The sequence below is a fragment of the Canis lupus genome, chromosome 7 (assembly GCF_048164855.1).
Source record: "Canis lupus baileyi chromosome 7, mCanLup2.hap1, whole genome shotgun sequence".
In the NCBI taxonomy this organism is placed as follows: Eukaryota; Metazoa; Chordata; class Mammalia; order Carnivora; family Canidae; genus Canis; species Canis lupus.
In genome coordinates, this window is record NC_132844.1 from 43,885,368 (window position 1) to 43,907,037 (window position 21,670).

General features: G+C 32.4%; 1 protein-coding gene and 1 non-coding gene across 2 annotated transcripts in view; one reads left to right on the forward strand and one right to left on the reverse strand.

Annotated features, from left to right (window-relative positions):
- EYS (eyes shut homolog) overlaps positions 1-21,670 on the forward strand; it is a 1,513,100-nt gene that overhangs the window by 25,819 nt on the left and 1,465,611 nt on the right. The window lies entirely within an intron of this gene.
- LOC140637474 (U6 spliceosomal RNA) lies at positions 5,518-5,623 on the reverse strand. The gene has a single exon (XR_012034575.1). It is a non-coding gene; the product is annotated as a U6 spliceosomal RNA (small nuclear RNA).

Here is a 21,670-nt window from a genome sequence, read left to right on the forward strand (position 1 = left end):
AGGATTTCTGGCTGATAAAGGAAATAGCCATGATCACTAGATGACAGTAGCCCACAGAGAGTTTTATTTGGGTTGGGTTTGTACTACAATTAAGACTCTCACATCAGGAGACTTTTCTGAAACAGGAGATCAGAGTCACCACCCAGAAGGCAAAAAGAGCAAAAGAACTCTGAGAGATGAGGGGAAGTGAGGAAAGGCCTCACATGTTGAGGTGATACTGCTCAGCAATACAGCTGGGAGTTGCCAGATCAGAGACTTTTGAAGAGCAGCTGCTTGATGTCTTTTATAGTCCCAGGGTATGTTTTATCTATAACTAGTAAATCCCAAGTGCAGTTTTGCTACGTATGTAATGCAGATAGGCTCTAATTTGCTAAAAATAATGTTATTTGGGCTGTGTGTAAAACAATTGAATGTGTAGAAATCTGAGTTTGTCACTGATAGACTTTTGAGTTTAATGGACCCAGCTTGCTGTAAAGTAGTAAACAACTTAGGAATCAATACACAGGGGCCATTTTGGCTAACTTGTATGACAGAAGTAGATCTGTAGAGTACTATAGCTCATTTCATCAATCAATCAATCATACGAACCACATAATACAGTTTCTGTAGAAATTCATAATATTTTACTAATATTTGAAGAAACTAAACTTGGAAAATATTTTTTAAATGAAAGTACATTTTTTGGTAACTTATCTCCTAATGTTTGATATAGAAATATAATTTGACCTTCATATTTGAAAATAGTATAATTGACCCTTTAGTAAATATTTTTATTTAGAAGTGGAGATAAGTTTGTTAAAAAATCCATATATTCCAAGTCTTTAGAAGGAATGAATCATATTAATGGAATAGTTTTCTACTTTAATAGTATAGCGTAAGGCTGGGAAAGTCTGTGTGTATGTATACTTAGTTGATCCAAACTACAAATTAATTTGATAACTATTATGTCATTTGTAGTAATCTATTGATCTACTCAAGGCCCAAATACTACTAAACATCAGAGCAAAATTTTGTGTATTTGATTGAGGAACTAGAGTAGAATATCTGGGTACACTGGAACCAGCTTTTGTTTCTGGGTCAGCATGAATCTAAATAAAGAAAACAAATATTTAATCTTTTTTTCCCTATTATTAACACTAATTCTTTCCAATTGACTTAGTGGTATTGCACAAATTTTCAGGTCTAATGAGACAAGTTAAATGGTATCACAATTGTGGAGATTTTTTTTTTCTTTCTGTATCATATAGAACACAAACAGGAAAAAAAAACAATAATTGAGATGGAAGACTTGAAAGACTTTAATATCTTTGTAGGTAAGATGATATAAGTCACATATTATTCTGCATTTTAAAAAATGTAAATATTTGTATTATGGCAAGTATAAATTTATATTTTGTACAGAAGGACTTTGCTTTTCTATTTCTTTTTTTTTTTTTTGGACTTATTGAGTTAGAAATAAAAGATGTTATTATCTTTAGGTAGATAACATTTGATAGAATGAAGTTTAGAAGGCACCATAACTCATCCCTTTTTCTTTTCTCTTTCCAAGTCTCTGGAAGTTTTCTTTACTTTCCCATTCCTTTTTTTCTCTTAGGGAGTATATAAATGATGGAAATATATGTGTGTATGTGCATGTGTGTGTGTGTGTGTGTGTGTGTGTATAGATAGGTATATAGATATAGATATATACCTATAAATGTAAAACATAAACATATATATGTATTCATAAGAAAAAGAAGGAAGAGAGTATAGGAATAACACTTGAAATTTGGATTATCACCAAGGAAGAATTAACCATAATAATAGTGACCACTCCCCAGGAAAGAAAAGTTATTATATTGTTGTTATTGTTGTTACCTCATAATTTCAAAGATATTTCCTTTTTTTAGATTTATTTATTTATTTATTTATTTATTTATTTATTTATTTGAGAGGGTGGGAAGGGGCAGAGAGTTTTAAGTAGACTCTGTGCTGAGCATAGAGTGTAAAAGCTCAAAAGTGGTTCAATCTCACTACCCTGAGATCACCACCTGAGCCAAAACAAGAGTAGAAATCTCAACTGACTGCACCACTCAGGTACCCTGTAAAGATATTTTCAGCTATATTAGTTTTTTTGAATATTTGCTTCATCTTTTTTGTTTGCTTTTTATTAACCTTTATGTGTACGGATGTTTAAGATCTTTGCAAGAGTATAACAAGAGCATCTTTCATTTACTCATTTATTTAACAAATGTTTACTTACCACGTATCAGGCATTTCTTTCTCGTGACCTTTGGAAAAATACTGTACAAAAATATTCATTTTATTCTTCCTTTTCATTAAATTGGAAAATTCAAAATATTTCATTATCTTCAATATTACATACATCCTTATTATCTTAATTATTTGCATATTCTTATATTAATACTGAAAACTACTCTGGTTCATTCTTTAGTCATTTTATTTCACACTTAAATTATTAGAAGCTCTAAATTCAACTTGCTTACCTATGCAAAATAATGTACAGAATGAGAACAATTATTTCAAATTAATATCACTGGCATTTAAAACATCACTATGAATATCAACTGCTTGATCTTTGCTAATAAGTGAAAATATTAATTAAATATCCCCAATAAGTGAAAATATTAATTAAATATCCCCAGTCTCTGTGTCATATATATTCATCACATCTCTCTCTCTCTCTCTCTGTAATACACTATGGCTTTTCAAACTAGTAGGTGTGTCTTGTTCAATTAATTTAGGCAAAGCTCACATAGCAGGAGTCCTCTTATCAGCCCTTCACAATTCTGTACATAATTCTATCATAGCAGAAGTTTCTCCCTCTGATTTTCTTAAATCAAAGAAAATACGAAGGCAATTTTTTAAGAACAAATTTCTCAAACATCAATTCTATTAAAATTCTACATTTCCTTTATTTAATTTTTTTTTATTTTTTGATCAGATCATTTTACAAGTACATTTTTCTCTTTACAGTGATATGACTTAGTAAATCCTCTCTATTATTGCAATTTGAATTTGCATACATATTTAAACAAATATGAATAAGTGTACTTTTTAGATGCTCTTTAGGCTTAAGATAGCCCGGTAATGGCTTTTCACTTGAAACTTTGCTAGCAAAACTCCTCAGTGGCTGGCAAACCATGGTATTTCTAGTGGATAATAAAAAAATAATACTCTGTTTCATTTTCAAGAATAAAATAAGTGCATGTGTACTTTGTGGACAAATATAAAATGTTGCTCATACCGGGGACACCTTAAATTCCAGATGTTTCATGTTTTGTCTGTGCTGGATTAGATTATATAAATCTGAATTTAACAACAGAAATGTTATTTTTGAGCAATTCTATTAACAAAAATATACGATGTCTCTTTAGCTTTGAAGTTATAAATGGCAATTGGAAAATTAATCACAAAGTTCGGAAACTATTTTTGAGGATGCCTTGTTCAGATTTCCATTAATAATTCTGTCTTTTGGGGTCCTTACCTTAGCCTTCATTTGCCAGGCAGGATTTCCATTGTGTATTCCTTGAGATTAGGCTGGGAACCAAGTAGGAAAGAAGGATGGGAGGTAGGGATGGGAGTAACTTGAGAACAGAGTCTGAAAAGCTGAATCCATGGTCTCTCCTTGAGCAAGTCACAGGTTGATGAAAAAAAAGAAGACAAAAGATGTCTACAAAGAAATTCCTTGGATGATGTGAAGTGCAATAGTAGAGAAGTTCTACTTCTCTACTATCCAAAACAAATATCCGTTAACATACTTTATGCATTACTGGATTTGAATTTTAGCATGCTATCTTAATTAGCAAGGGTAGAGGATAATTTGGCGTTTGAGAGATTGCATTAAATCCGGTTATTATAATCCAAAGATGAAGGTCTGAACTGTCACCAATGATACAAATACATGTTAAGAGTCAACAAAATTTGCTGTGTAATTGGTTATGTATGGTGGGGGATACAGGAGGGTTAAGAAATAGGGTTGCTTCCATGTTCCCCACTGAGATGACTTGGTGTTCAATGCATAACATGGGTTTTGAGGGTAGAGTAAAATGAAAAGCTAACTCTGTACTTCATGAGCTTGAGATACTGTGGACCATTCATGCAAAGAAACTGACTGATATTTGAGGATTTTTCTCACACTTGTACAGGTCTCATTAAGGTTAGAAATACATACGGATATTTAAGTATGATTTGTAGGTAAAAATATTAATTTTCTAGAATAACTTTCAATTTGGTTCATTGGCATTGAAAAAATACTGGAATAAGCTTGAATTTGTTTTTATTTATCTGAATATGAGGCTATGCCAAGGCAGCCAACCAACCAAACAAACAGACAAACAAACAAATGATAGCAGGGACTTAGTACAAGAAAGATTTATTTCTCACTAATATAGGCACAATTGCAAGGTTAGCTGACATTCCAAGGCAACTATCAAACAAAGCCTTGCTCTTCCATATCAACCAAGATTTTGCAGTTGCATCAAAAGACATCCCTCGAGAGGCTTTTGTATAGTTACTTTCATTCTTAAGTAACATATACACATCTGCACAGATTTCTCTGACTAAATTCAATCACAAGCCAAACCCAACCTCAAAAAGGTAGAGAGGTTCTATATCAATCCTTACATGTTCAAAAGGAGAATTAGAAATATTGGTAAACAGCACTAACATCTTTAACAGTTTTGGAGTCAGAAATACTTTGGTTTCAAACCCAGTTTTGCCGGTTACTTCATACATAAAATGAAAAAAAAAACATATGAATGAACAAATCAATCCCAGTTTGTGTATCTATAAAAATTTCTCTGGGTTTTGCAGGTTAACTTTTTTTAAAAGATTTCGTGACCTTGTTTGTGATTTGATGCCCTATAAAAGGAGGTGCCTTTTGGATTGCCTATCAATAGACTGACTGATTAGAGTTTGTTGGTTTTTAATGAATGGTTGCTCATATTTGGACCCAACATATTTAGATTGTCTCTGGTTACTCATAGGAGGTTGAGTACATGATATCTGCAAGTATGATAATTTACTGCATGACCATGTATAAGAAGACCAGTATGTTAGGCCTGAATGGTATTTGTCAACACATAATTCCCTTAGGTTCGAATAATGCACGTAAGGCTTTCTCTCTGCATAACTGTCTCAGAGCTTACTTAAGGGCAGTGTCAATTGACTTCAGTAATAAATGGTCTGCAAATCTTCCAAATGAGATTTGACTGTAGACACATGTCAGTTTCAGTTATACATTTTTTTTTAAATTAGGAATACAGTTTGAAAATGCTCAGCGAATTCAACTAATTACATATTATTATCATGAGTGAGGTAATACATTACAAGCTATAATATAATTAATCTTACCTTAATGGTTTCTATAAATATATCTGATATACACTAAGAAACTTAATTATTTCAAGCAGATAAATCTGACTCAATATTAGAACATCTCATTTAATTTAGGGAAATTTAATTTAGTAACAAGTCATCATTTTACAATCTTATTTTTTTTTTTAAATAAAAACAAAAAATATGGAACGCTTCACGAATTTGCGTGTCATCCTTGCGCAGGGCCATGCTAATCTTCTCTGTATCGTTCCAATTTTAGTATATGTGCTGCCGAAGCGAGCACTACAATCTTATTTTTGTTCTTCAAAATATTTTCTGTTTGGGACGCCTGGGTGGCTCAGTGGTTGAGCCTCTGCTTTCAGCTCAGGGCATGATCCTGGAATTCCAGGATCAAGTCCCACATCAGGCTCCCTGCATGGAGCCTGCTTCTCCCTCTGCCTGTCTCTCTGCCTCTCTCTGTGTGTCTCTCATGAATAAATAAATAAAATCTTAAAATAGTTTCATTTATTACAATCAAAATAGTGGGTTTTTTTATCAGAATGATACAACTATTACTTAAATTTTAGAACCTGAAAGTATATTATTGGAAAGATTTATTATATTCTGTTTAGCTACTTGTTTACTTAGTCACTGTTAGTAGAGTTAACATTCATTTTACACTTACTAGATGCCAGGCATTATTATAAATGGGACAATATTATCCCATTTAATTAAATTGTTATTACTAAATTTTATTAAGGATTACATATAGATATATAAAAAAATAAGACTAGTGAAGCTTCCCTATTTTCCTGTGAATAATTTTCAAATTAAGAAAAAATTCTTATTTTTCTTTAAACACTTAACAGGACAAAATATGTGTAATGATTTATTTTAAATGTATTGTTATAAATAAGTTGTTCATTGATAATATACTTTTGAGTTACGTTTTAAAATAACATGTAATAATTCAGAATCATCAATCTTTATAAAGATAAAATGTTAAAATATGCATTTAAATTACAAGAAAGAAAAAGTCAACATCAGTTTATATATATAAGAAGTAGTGCTATAGTATAAGAACCTTCTCACTGTAGAGGCAGCAACTGAAAAAGCCACAGTTGGTTTAGCATTCAAATGACTACATGTTTGCTAAAATTACTGTTTGTTATATATGAACACACTTTTAAACTAATGATAAAACTAGGATTTCTGAGGTTAAAAATATGATAGACTATATATCCTAGTAATTCTAAAGACAGATAAATTATCATTCAAATATATATTTATTGAGCATTTACAATGTAAAAGAAATTATTATGTACTGCTGAAGAGGCATCCGAGTTATTACTGAGTATCAATTAATCCATTCTGGTTAAAGTGATAGATATAAATTCCTTAAATTAAAGTGTAATCAAAACATGGTCAAAGTGTGTTTGTGTGTGTATGTGTGTGTGTATTGTATATAAACAAATGAAAATACATTCTCTCATTTATCCTCAAATGTTCAAATAGTACTACTAATAAACACCATAAACATGAGTCTTTATTCTCTTCCTCTACTTTGTGCCAGATTTAAAGGCACTATTATTCCCCATGCGTAGAGTTGACTATACCCATTTATCTGGAAGCTTCTATTTTTCAAATTATTGTAGAAAATGTCCACAAAAAGTAAAGAATGAATAATAGCAACAATTTTGCTAGTAGTTATATTTATAAATACTTCTAAAGGGAGAAAAAATAAAAACCAAAGAAATGTGTCAACTAAAACTGACAGATCTTACCCACATTTAAAAGTTAACATGGATAAAGAAGATGTGGTTTATGTATACAATGGAATATTACTCAGCTATTAGAAATGACAAATACCCACCATTTGCTTCAACGTGGATGGAACTGGAGGGTATTATGCTGAGTGAAGTAAGTCCATCGGAGAAGGACAGTGTATGTTCTCATTCATTTGGGGAATATAAATAATAGTGAAAGGGAATATAAGGGAAGGGAGAAGAAATGTGTGGGAAATATCAGAAAGGGAGACAGAACGTAAAGACTGCTAACTCTGGGAAACGAACTAGGGGTGGTAGAAGGGGAGGAGGGCGGGGGGTGGGAGTGAATGGGTGACCGGCACTGGGGGTTATTCTGTATGTTAGTAAATTGAACACCAATAAAAAATAAATTAAAAAAAAATAGATAATGAGAAAAATAAATAAATAAATAAAACTTAACATGAAAAAAAAAAGTTAACATGAAGCTGATCTGTATGTGAATAAAATGAGTAATATCAAAGAAGAAGCAAGTTTCAAGTATATCAAAAATCCCCATGACAAGGATGAGCTAAGCAGATGTCATGTTTCACAACAAAATTCATCAGCAAAATTCCAAATATGTGAACTATTTCTTAGGTGCTGGATGTGGAGATGTGTCATCCACTTCCATTAAGGAGACTTATTGCCCCAGCTGCTGGGAGTGCTAATGGCAGGAATGCTTCAGAGGGCAGTTACCCTGGAGATTTCCTCAGCAGAAGAGTTGACTCTCCCAAGGTCAAACTTCTCAAAGCAGTGTACATCCAACACTGTCGAATGAGGTACAAACTATAAAGGCCCAGCCATTTTCCACTCTGATCAGCTATTTTTGATCTACACTTGTCCTGTTCACAAGAGGCTCTGGTGACTATATGACTCTTCACTTTACCTCTCTGCAGATATCCCCCCCCCCTTCCTTCTATACACTAAACTATGTATCAACAACTGATTTTCAGAGAATCCAACCTCCAACATCTTATAAATACAATCTAACTGAAAAAAATGGAATTAAAATTGGACTCCCTAAGAATGATCTCTTTTCCCCTTATACCTAGGATCGTTTATTCATATTTGATTTTCTGTGAGAAACTATGAAACATAGACATAGAGGAATCTGGAATGAATATTATAAAATCTGTTATATCTATGGCACCTTTGAAGGAGCTATTAGGCCAGGATTTTGATGGCAGTAATCACACAGACCAGAAACCAATAAAAGCCTGGTTTGTTTTCAAACTGTGTAAGAATGGCAGAATTAGACATTCACTGTGAAAATAAGTGTAAAGTTTAGACACATATTCTGTTTTTCACACTGTCTTTAAAAGACAGCAGAGGCCTTAGCATCTTCTATTTTACACATGAAACTATTTTGAAATCTGCCTATGATCACAGAATTTTGTGATGTGCTAAAGTGTTTATAATACTCAGCTTTTAAAATTTCAATTAGCAAGTGCTAATTAGCATCTAAAATGAGGAATAGGTCCCAGAGAGGTTGTAAGAAGAACAAGGAAGATAAAAAGGTGAGAGGCTTAAGTAAAGAAAAAAAAAAAATTACTTCAAAGCAGAAAACAGAAGAATGAAGGAACAGAAGGTGAGAGAAGAGAGGACCAAAGAAACTAAATATTCTGAGGAAAGTAAAGGCAAGAAATGCACAAAATTCATTCTCGAAAGACTTATTTTTCTTGCCTTTGCTTTCAAACAAGATTCTGAAAATATTTTGTTTATCTGATTGAATTATCTTTTTAAAATTTACCTCACAATTGAATCTAAACAGAGTAAAATTCAAATCATCTAGTAGTTTGCTATTTTCAGTAGTTAATAATTATAGATATCATCATATACCAACTTCACTCCCAGTTTTCTTTTTGTATTAAATTGTATACATTTCAATACAAAAGTATAGTTTGAGAAAGTTAACAACTCAGTATGTTTTTATGATCATAAAAATTTCAGAAAGATCCCGTAAGATTTTATTTTTTTCATGGGTCGACAACTCAAAAGATTTTAATTAAAAAAAAATCCTTCATATATCCCATATGCACCCAATAAGGCTAAAGTTCTATAATTGACTATCTAAGCTGTAGGCAGTTGGAGACAATTCTCAAATTCCCTATAGGAAGAAAGCCAAAACAAACAGCAGGAAAACAATACGTCATTGAGAACATCACCCAAGTCATGCTTTAGTAAAGGATAACAACAGAAGTCTCATAAGGCAAAGCATAGCAGATGGTTCCAAGAATCCTTTGGACTAGGTTATTTTTGTTCTCAGGCCAGAGCTTATGATGGAAAGCAAATACACTGAGAACAAATTAACTTGTGCATACGGATGTGGGCGTTAGTTCCCCAAGGTGAGAATCAAATTCACAAACCTAACATTTAATCAGAACTGTTGTTTTTAACTAGCATGTCATGCTCTATTGCTTCCAGATAATACACCATGATTTCCAGTCAAATGCTAATGATGAATAGAAATGACAGAATGGAGAGGATAGCACTGAGTTGAACCTACTTTTCTCCAGATAGTGGTGGGGGGTTTGGGGGGTAGGGTGAGGAACAGCACGCCTTCCAACCAGGATATTAAAGAAAACTGGAGTGCATATCTTCTAACTTGATTACATAATTCATTCATAGCTCCATCACTGATAACACACCTTAAAAATCATACACAACTTCACATGTCACAGTGTGGAATATGTAAACATGGTGAACATTGAGGGAATAATGTAATAATACTAAAGAGAATCATGTGTTGTGGACACAGCTTTATTGAATGAAATAATTTGGCTGAAACACTGAGTTTATTTTGACCACTACTTTCATCAGGACTTAAGTTGTTACTTTTTTTCATAATGTAGTACTAAAAACATTGTGTTTATAATTGCCAAATTGTTAAGAGAATTTACCCAAAAAATCACTTCAAAGAAATTAAAATTTTTCAAAACTATATTTGTGTGTTGAGTGTATATGTAAATATCTATGTAGATAATTAAAATATCTTTTCATGTTTATCTTTGAAGACCATATAGAATTGTTAAAAAATAACAGATATGTCCTGATGCAGTTTCTGTCAGTGAAGCAATAACAAGTGTTGAGCTCTAAAAACTAGTACATTTTGTAACTGGATTCTCAAAGAATCTTAAAACTTTCACATTTTCAGGATGCCTGAGTGGTTCAGTGGTTGAGCATCTGCCTTTGGCTCAGGTCATGATACTGGAGTCCCAGGATCAAGTCCTGCATTGAGCTCCTTGTGGGGAGCCTGCTTCTGTCTCTGCCTGTCTCTCATGAATAAATAAATAAATAAAGCTTTTTTTTTTTAAAAAAAAAAAAGGATGGTTCCTTTCATTCTCTTACAGTTTGAATATATTATCACATAAATGATTTATTCCTTCAATATTATAAAGTATAATACAATCATGTAGTATGATGTCAGAGTATGATGTCATATGTGATCATGTTAGTTATCTAACATCTTCTTTATCCTTGTTTTCTTTTTTTTCTTTTTATTTATTTATTTATTTATTTATTTATTTATTTATTTATTTATTTATTTTTTATCCTTGTTTTCCATTGAATATTGTCCAAATTCCCCAGTACTCAACAATGCCCTTCAATACCATGGAACAGGTATGTGTGTGACATTCTCATAGGAGGCATCTGGGAAAGCAGTGGGCAGGGTGAGCAAGGGGGTTCTTTTGATCTTGTCACAAGGACTAGTGAGTGGTACTGGAATTTAGTAGATGATGGCCAGTGATGTTAAACATCCTCCAAAAGAATTGTTATAAAGAACAAAGAATTGTCCAATATACCAGTAGTACGTCTGCTTTATAAAGAACACTTAATCAAAATTTGAATTGAGCATGTCTCCTAAGCTTAGATTCAGCCATTCTAATTCACATACTCTGCTTAAAATGGTCTTGGTATGCCATTTCCCCTTCCTGAAATGTTTTTTACTTTTTCTACTCCTTGTCATCACAAGCTAGACAACTAACTCATTTTCCAATTTCAACCCACATGTTGCTTCCTTAGCAAAGTATGCCCTAGCTCTCTCATGTTTCATTACTTATTTCTCTGTCTGCATCCATAAAACCCAAAACATCCTACATGTGCACCTGTTTGTCTGATTTTACATATTTGCATGCTGCTGCATTTAGACAGGGTATAATTTCATTTTGTTTTAAAGATTTTATTTATTTATTCATGAAAGATATACAGAGAGAGGCAGAGAGAGAGAGATAGAGGCAGAGGGAGAAGCAGGCTTCTCGCAGGGAGCCCAATGTGATCAGGTGCCAGGATCACAGCATGAGCGGAAGGCTGATGTTCAACCGCTGAGCCACTTAGGTGTCCCAAGGGTATCATTTTGTATTCGTGTTTGCATACGGACACTCTAGTATATTGAAGTACATGTATTCATTATATGCTCAATGAATGTTGAATGAGAAACAATAGAAAATAGAGCTAATGAATGAGTAAATAAATACATGCAAAAAATAAGCAAATGGAATTTTCTGAAAGACATGTTACAGTGTTATTTGGGAAAGTGCTCTTGTGAAAGAAATAGCACATTTATGCCTGAAAACCATACAGAAGAATGTGAAATGTTTATAATATGGTATGCAAAATGTCATATTTTAAATGCATAGATAATTCTTTGTGCTTCAAATCAAAGAGTGTGAAAAAATCTTAAGGGTAGAGTTATAAAATATATTTTGTTTGACAAAACATGGAACCAAAGTAGATTATAAATATTGTTAGATGACAATATGTTTAATTTTTCCCAAGTTGTTCTGGTTAACGTGTTATTCAGTTCTTTGGACTGAAATGCTTTTTTATAGTTTTATGAAAGTAGTATCAAAATATAACTAACACTGCATAATGAGAGAAACATAGATTTCAAGTTAGTTTATTAAATGCCTATTTAATTTCTATGTGAGTTAGTTTCTTTGCACATTTTATGAATAGTTAATAGTAAAAAAATATAGTCACAGTATCTACCTTCACAAATACTATGCTATTAGGGAAGACGTGATTAAGCAAGTGACTAACACAAAGTTTAATGTTTATAAAAATGAAGCACTTACTTAGTGTGTATTCTGTGGGGATAAAGCTAGGAAAGGCCTTAGATAATTTCAGAAATATGGACAGTGCTTAATAACTAGTAACTAACGTTATATGAGAGTTATCTATACCCATTATTATTAACATGTCTTTATTTTGTCTGGCCTTTTCTCCTAAAATTTTGAATTTAAAAACCTTTAAATTTTGTAAGAATTAAAATTCGTATAACTTTCTATATTCAAAAATACAGAAAACTTGTTTCCTACATTTCATCTATTATTTTTTGCCTATTGATTTTTTGCCTATTTGATTTTTTGCCTATTTTTTGCCTATTATTTCATAGGCAAGTTTGGGTTTAAGCCACATAAACACTATTTTAAAATGTCTTTTGACAATTTAACAGGGACTCAGGAATATATCAAAATACTATCAGGAACAATGTCTTGCTTTTTCATTGCCTTTTGTTAGTGTGACTTACTATTTCCCTCTGGCTTTTTCAGCATCTCCCAAGTTAATAGTTTCTCAACTCTTAGATGCCTGATATCTTGTCTTGCCATTAATCACTGTGAAGTTAGCAGCTAGCACACCTCTCAGTATTATCTTGAGTTTAACTCTGTCTACACAACAATGAATCAAAGTCATGAAAACAGAGGATGGTACCAAATCAAAGCACTTAAAAAAATTATATCATTCACACTTTCAGATTTAGAAAATCCGTTGGTTCTGAAAATGTTCTCTTTGAAGTGGATATATTTTAAAAATACTACCTGCTGAAACTTTACTTGATGAAAAACTATTAATTAGGCATAACTTTTGAAGATTATTTTTGCTAAAGAAAAATTCATATCTGGAATAAAAGTTTATTGGATTTCTATTGTTTTTCTAAAATGCTGCTATGTGTTAATCTGTCAATATGTATATGCTTTCTCTTGTATCTTTACACAACTTTACTGAAAGAAGAACCTTAAATTTCACAAATCAGGTGATAAATCAGGTCAGTTAATTGAAATAAAGCAAAATGACTTTGGAGCAAGAAAAAACATGGAGTTGTAATGGGCTAAAAATCCTTGATGGTTAAACCTATGTTCTTTATACTATTTAAAAATTTTCAAACTGTACAGTCTAGGGCATTTTTATTTCTTTTAAATTATGAGCAGTAATTATAAATCTTATTGATATTATAAACTAATTGGGAGGTTTTTATGTGGAAGATACTGTTCTACTATATCATAAAATTATGTTAACCAATAGTTTAAGCCTTTAAACAATCAAAGATAAGTTGACATGTTAAAAAATATCTTTTAAAAATAAATTTCACATAATATGGATAGAATAGAGCTAAATTTAAGCATTCCAGAGGTGGGCAAATAAACGGTGACATGACATTTTTATATGGAAGCAAAATTTTGTTTTAGTTTATTGCTGTCCTGAAGACTATGTCTTAGTATACCTCTCATATTATTAGCCCATAATTTTTCAGTTTTTCAATCTATTTAATATATGTTTTTGCTATCAGATAAACTTCTTCCTAATCAAAAGCAACTTTAAGTGAATCTAACCTCATACTGAGGAGGAAGCCCTTATATCCAAAAAAGGATTAAAACCTTAGCAAGTTAAAAAATAAAATTAGCAGACACATTGAATTTTATGATACTATAAAAAAATTGAGTTATGCAATTAAATTTAAAATGTTTTCTCTATTCTTTATATAATTATGAGGAACTTATTGTTTAAATATGATATATAGAAGAATATTATTTTACACCTATAGGAAATTTACTTAAACTATGGGCTAGTGAAAAGCCAACTTTAGATTTTTTTCCTGTGACCAGCACATAGGATTAATAACAGTGGTCATTCTCTGCCTAGTCCAAAAGGTTATGAGAAATACTCAAACATAGTGGATAGCTATGAAGAGAGCCTTGAATTCTTAAATGAAGGAAATTTAAATAAGCATAAACCCAAATAATCATCAAATATAACAAAAAACCTACCACAAAAATTTGAAAAACACATTTCAAATTACTGACTTGGCAACAATTCATTTTCAGCTGCTAAACAAAATTCCTTCTTGAGTTCCTTTGTCAGATTAATAAACAGACAAATGCAAAATATTTGGATGTTAACAGTAAAAACAAGATAAGGCCTTAGATGTAGGCAAACAACAATCCAGAAAAGACAAATAAATGGAGGGATAATTGAATACAATATTGAGATAAAGGAAGACTGTGGTGTGTGTGTGTGTGTGTGTGTGTCTGTGTGTGTGTGTGTCTGTGTATGTGTTGTGTGTAGGCCCTGGCTCTGGCAGCTTAGTATAAATGTAATCCAATAGTTTATATACATTGATATTTTATAAATATTTTTTTTAATTTTTATTTATGATAGTCACAGAGAGAGAGAGAGAGAGAGGCAGAGACACAGGCAGAGGGAGAGGCAGGCTCCATGTACCGGGAGCCTGACATGGGATTCGATCCCAGGTCTCCAGGATGGCGCCCTGGGCCAAAGGCAGGCGCCAAACCACTGTGCCACCCAGGGATCCCGATATTTTATAAATATTATTATCTTTTTGAAGTAAAGGGATTGGGAATGAAGGTTAATAGCTGAACATTTTATAAGTGCATTAGTAATTATGTTAAAATATCAATGTTGGCCAGTGGAAATTCCTAACATAGAAGACCTAAGGTAGACTGCTTAGCTGAAATAATTTTCCCAATATTCAGGGGAGCATAGAAGCTACTTGGTGAGATTTTCTTTATAGCATATAAAATGTTGATGTTAAAGCAGATGAAGTCAGATATTTTATGCATTTCTTAAGTTACCTACTTTAAACCTTACTATAGTGTTAGTAAGTTATTTTTTTCTCTTTTTTTTATAGACATTTTTAAAAAAGAGTCAGAGATATTCATTAACTTGTTCAAAGTCAGGTAGCTTGTTGGGCCACCTTTAGTGGAAAGGTCCCCAAACTGGTCTTTCCACTAAATAGCACAGCACTCTATTCTCTTCATGTAAGTAGGTCTTGTAACAAAATAAGTACCAGTTGTGTTTCTTCTTTTTTTATAATACCCTTTTCTGTGAAGAAGCAGGGATAAAATAAATCAATTAAGTCCTTAAACTAAATAACTTGGTCCTGAAATCCATTCCACACCTGCTAAAAATCAAATTAGGTTCTACATTTTAAATCTCCACAGCCAAAAGTTATTATAAAAATAGTTATCCGATATAACTTTAAAAGTAGGATCTGAAATTAATAAAGACATATATGGAGAACATACTGAAGAATAGGGACTCTAGTGTACAATCACAATACGTATATCTAAAAAAAAAAGGGCTTGCTAGCAGTTTTTTAGCAGTATGCATAGTATTAGTGGACTTTCTAAATTTCAGACCCAGATGTAAGATACCTTACTTTTAACCACTGAACTATCTTGATGAATATTATTAAAGTTTGTTATTACTTTTACTATTGTTATTTATTTCCTGTAGCTTAGATTAATCATTAAAAATATCTTCTGGTTCCATGAATATAAGAAAAAAAGTTCCAGGAGCTAACTTGAGAATTGACTTCAGACTTCATCATTTAACATAGACTTGTATTTGCTTAATATTATTAATAGTAAGGGAACTTAAGTATTCATATACTTATTTTCAGAATTAATGGAAAATAGTAATTTATATCAGCATGGCATCAAAAATTGCTCTAACATTGGTAAATTTAAAAAACTCAGGTTCTTAAACTTTTAATTGCATAATAATTTATTTTCAAAATTTAGAAATTAGCTATGATAACTCAAATCTGCTAATCTAATTTAATAGGTCTGAGGTGGGACTGAGTAATCTATCTATAGTAAGACACAGATATAGGGTAGAGCATCGGGTGTTTCATAAGTCACTCTGAGAAATCCTGATATAAACAAGGGACTCTAATGATTGAACAAATTGTAGTCTTGTATAATTAAGAAGAAAACACAATGCTGTCAGTAGTTGTAGAGGGAAAAAAAAGCTTATGTCTGTTTTAATTATGTTACAATTATAAGCATTAAGAGATATTATGTTAGCACTAAGTGTATAGACACCCTCATTCATCCATTCATTCATTTAATTAATATTTATTGAGTTCCTATCATGTTTGTTCCAGACACAAGTAACAAAGTTATAGTGAAGAACAAAGAAAGTTAGGGGCCTTATGTTGACAGAACTGTCAGTCTCATGAAAAACATTGCTATCTCAGAAAGCAAGCAAAAATAAAATAATTAAGCATTCTTACTGAGTTTATAAAGGAAAGAAACCAGGTATTTAGTTACAAACGAGTAGTATTTGAGAGTGAACCATGTCACATAATGAGAAAATGACCTCAGTAAGGGCCTTTCTGAGGAAATTATAGTTAGTTCTCCAAGCAAGCAAATTTAACAGCTTCATATATTTTTTGCCTTGGCCTAGCTATGCCATTCTTGGCCATCCCTGAGCAGGATTCGGGAAATAGTATTTCTGAACATTCTTGCAAAGGTCAGTTCATTTCCTGGGTCTCAGTACACCTCTATCTGCAAAAAAGATAATTTGGGCTTAGATGTGTATTGAGTTTCTTCTAGTTTTACGGTTCTATTTTTTACGTTGATTTTGCTTACTTTACCTTATTTCATAGACACCACATTTAAATGGTGTTAAGAAAAAGAAACAGTGTTCCTCAGGATATTATGCATTATAATTATAGCAATGATATCTTCCAAAATATGTAAAGCGTACCAGAATTTATATAGTTTTGATCTGAAGTTGTCTGCCAGTACATAGAACAGTTGAAAGACTAAATTACTTTAGTTCATTTTTGTAAACCCTGGAAGGGTTTTGTAATTCCATCTCATGGTATTCATGATTTCTAAAATAAGATTCTTTCATTGTATATTTTCAAATAAGAATTTTAGAGACTTGGAAAAATCTATTCATGGACTTTCTTAAATAGAACAGATAAATAATAAATACAGTTAGTGTCAAGGTGTATGGAAATGTAAAAAGTTAAAAGTTCCTTATAAAAATATAAATGTTTAAGGTGATATAAATTATAAACATACAAATGCTAAAGAGGAATAAGGGGCAATGCATAAATCTAATAAAAGTCAATATTATGCTTTATGAGTATAAAACATTAGTACTAATAAATATAAATAATAATAATAGTATGTGGCAAAAATATAATCAGCAAAGAATGAATTTCTGCTCTTTGGCTCAAAAACTTAAGAAATTAGATTGTGAGTGAGCTAATTATCATTCCTTCAAAAGCATATATTATGTTCCTATGATATGTTAAACACTTTGTTATATAATTGGGGCTACTTAGATGAACAAGATATGTTCCTTAGATGATTGGGTGTCTTCTTGGTGATGCAAAGAAATATAAAATGATATTAGCCCTATTTAAAAGATTTTTCAAAGATATCTTATGAATATTTCTGTACAGTATATAATGTGAGTACAAGAGGTTTTTAGTGCTATGCATAAGCTTGACTAGGATGTTTTGAAAATATGAGGGATCCCTGGGTGGCGCAGCAGTTTGGAGCTTGCCTTTGGCTCAGGGCGCGATCCTGGACACCGGGGATCGAGTCCCACGTCGGGCTCCCGGTGCATGGAGCCTGCTTCTCTCTCTGCCTGTGTCTCTGCCTCTCTCTCTCTCTCTGTGTGACTATCATAAATAAAAAAATAAATAAATAAATAAAAAAACTTAAAAAAAATAAAAAAATAAAATATGAGAAAGGCTCTTCAGAGGGAACTCCATATAAGACATAAAGTAAAAGACATCATAGGAGTACACATCCTAAAAACCATATTTCTCAAACTCTATTTCCTGGAATTTTTTATTGATATAATAATATTCCAGGTGGAGGAAATTATCATTTCCTAAAAAGTTTAGAAAATGTATTAAACAAAAGTCAGAAGATTTCTTTTACTGAAGGATTTCCAGGTTGTTAACATACTGGTATGTATTATAAGTTTCCAAGATGAGTCAGAGTACATATATGGTGTTGATTCTAGCAAACATATCTGAATGCTATTTCACCTTAGAAACCTATATTGAGAAAATATCTTGTTTCACTCACTATTGTTTAGGAGTCACTAGTACAGATTAAAATGCAGATTTGAAAAATTGCTTAAAGAAGACTATACTGAAACTGTAGTCTAAACTTTACTTAAGCTTGTACGTAATCATTCATTCTTTCCATTGATTTACAAGCAATTCTGTGTTGCAGACACATTGACCCACTCACCATTATTCTAAAAGTGCTATGGGTATTTAACCCTAACCCTCTTTCTACCTGAAACACTCCCTTCTCCTTGTCCACTAGAGCTCCTATTCACCTACAATATCATATTTTCTCCTTCCATTTCTCTGTTCTTTATAAACTATTCACTTATTTGTGTTTTCTTAGCACTTTAAAGGTAGATTTATTATAAGGCATTTATAATCTCATATTATAGTTCTCTGTTTATGAATGTTTGTTGAATTTAACTTAGTTGAAATGTAGGGGATGACAAGTGGACAAGATTGGGGTTGAAATTGTGAGTATAGAAGAGATTGTCTTTATTCCAATGGATAGTCTTTCCTGCTTTGTCGAATATTAGTTGACCATAAAGTTCAGGGTCCACTTCTGGATTCTCTATTCTGTTCCATTGAGGTATGTGTCTGTTTTTGTGCCAGCACCACACTGTCTTGATGACCACAGTTTTGTAGTACAACCTGAAATCTGGCATTGTGATGCCCCCAGCTATGGTATTCTTTTTTAATATTCTCCTGGCTATTGGGGTCTTTTCTGATTCCACACAAATCTTAAGATAATTTGTTCCAACTCTCTGAAGAAACTGCATGGTATTTTGATAGGGATTGCATTAAAAGACAGTCTCTTCAATAAATGGTGCTGGAAAAATAGGACATCCACATGCAGAGGAATGAAACTAGACCATTCTCTTACACCATACACAAAGATAAACTCAAAATAGATGAAAGATCTAATGTGAGACAAGATTCCATTAAAATCTTAGAGGAGAACACAGGCAACCCCCTTTTTGAACTTGGCCACAGCAACTTATTGCAAGATACAACCATGAAGGCAAGAGAAACAAAAGCAAAAATGAATTATTGGGACTTCAAAAGATAAAAAGCCTCTGCACAGCAAAAGAATCAGTCAACAAAACTAAAAGGCAACCTACAGAATGGGAGAAGATATTTGCAAATGATGTATCAGATAAAGGGCTAGTATCCAATATCTATAAACAACTTATTAAACTCAACACCAAAGAAACAAACAATCCAATCATGAAATGGGCAAAAGACATGAACAGAAATCTCACAGAGGAAGACATAGACATGGCCAACAAGCACATGAGAAAATGCTCTGCATCACTTGCCATCAGGGAAATACAAATCAAAACCACAATGAGTCCCACCTCACACCAGTGAGAATGGGGAAAATTAACAAGGCAGGAAACCACAAATGTTAGAGAGGATGTGGAGAAAGGGGAACCCTCTTGCACTGTTGGTGGGAATGTGAACTGGTGCAGCCACTCTGGAAAACTGTGTGGAGGGTCCTCAAAGAGTTAAAAATAGATCTGCCCTATGACACAGCAAGACTGCTGGGGATTTACCCCCAAGATAGAGATGCAGTGAAACGCCGGGATACCTGCACCCCGATGTTTATAGCAGCAATGTCCACAATAGCCAAACTATGGAAGGAGCCTCGGTCTCCATCGAAAGATGAATGGATAAAGAAGATGTGGTTTGGGTATACAATGGAATATTACTCAGCCATTAGAAATGACAAATACCCATCATTTGCTTCGACGTGGATGGAACTGGAGGGTATTATGCTGAGTGAAATAAGTCAATTGGAGAAGAACAAACATTATATGGTCTCATTCATTTGGAATATAAAAATAGTGAAAGGGAATAAAGGGAAAGGAGAGAAAATGAGTGAAAATATTAAATATTTGATATTTGAAAATATCAAAACATGAGAGACACCTAACTCTGGGAAATGAACAAGGGGTAGTGGAAGGGGAGATGGGTGGGGGGTTGGGCTGACTGGGTGATGGGTACTGAGGGGGGTACTTGGCAGGATGAGCACTGGGTGTTATGCTAAATGTTGGCAAATTGAACTCCAATAAAATTTTTTTAAATAAAAATTTTAAAAAAGACAAAAGTACCAAGGGGAGAGTTAAAAACATATTTTAAGAATAAATGTTATGTGGGATTTTGTATCTTATGCATAATTTGTCTGCTGGGCAAGTTACTTAAACTCTCAAACCTTAGTTTCCTCATATGTAAAATTTGGATAATGGTAGTTACTTCCCAGGATGGAGATTAAATGAAATAATTTGTAATATAAAAAAAAAAAAAAAGAAATTGTGAGTATATACACAAGAGTCAGAAAAAGTGTGAAATACCCCAAAGTACACTATTTAAATTAGAAGGCAAACTTGAAATTGACAGAAAGCATAAAATACCGAGACTCTTTTTATCAAATGTTCACATAAAGGAGACACTGAAGACATTAACTTACAAAACCAAGAACAAGAAGAAATCCTTTCCACTTGTACACTGTTGATGGGAATATAAAATTGTGTAGCCACAATGGAAAACAATATGGATATTCTTCAAAAAATTTAAAATATAATTACTGTATGATTCAGCAATCTCACTCCTCAGCATATATCCAAAAAAAAAATGAGTTCAGGGTCCTAAAGAGGATTTTTACCCCCATGTTTACTGTATAATTATTCACAATAGCCAATATATGGAAACAATATAAATTAGTTTGATGGATAAACAGATAAGAAAATGCTATAAACGCATACAATGGGGTATCATTCAGCCTTTGAAGAGGTAAATCCTACCATATACAATAACATGGATAAACATGGAAGACATTATATTATGCTAAGTGAATTATGCTACCCATAGGACAAATACTGCATGATTCACTTGTATGAGGTATCTAAAATAGTAAAACTCATAAAAGCAGAGAGAATGGTAGTTGCCAGGGACTGGGAGAGGAAGAAATGGGGAATTTTTCAAAGAGAATAAAGTTTCAATTATTTAAGATGAGTAAGTTTTAGATATCTCCTGTAAAACATAGTACCTACGGTTAATAATACTGTATTGTACACTTAAATTTGCTAAGATGGTAATCCAATAATAAGCATTCCTGCCATAAAAAGGAAAAAAGGACACAGAATCAGCTGTATTATCTTATGCAGTTCTTATGAAACCATACATGAAGTGCTCTTTAGTCCTTAAATTACAGTAAATGTTATACATTTTTCTGTGGGTAAATTTTATAGTTAAATATATAACAACTAATTTAAGTTGGTTTCTTTTTTTTCTCAGTTTCCCATTGGATTTCTGGTGATAAAAATCAAAGAAATTGATTTCCCTTTAAAAACTAAACACTGAGGAGATATCAATAATTCCTCTTATATCTTTCAACTATCATCTAAGCATTAATGTTCAT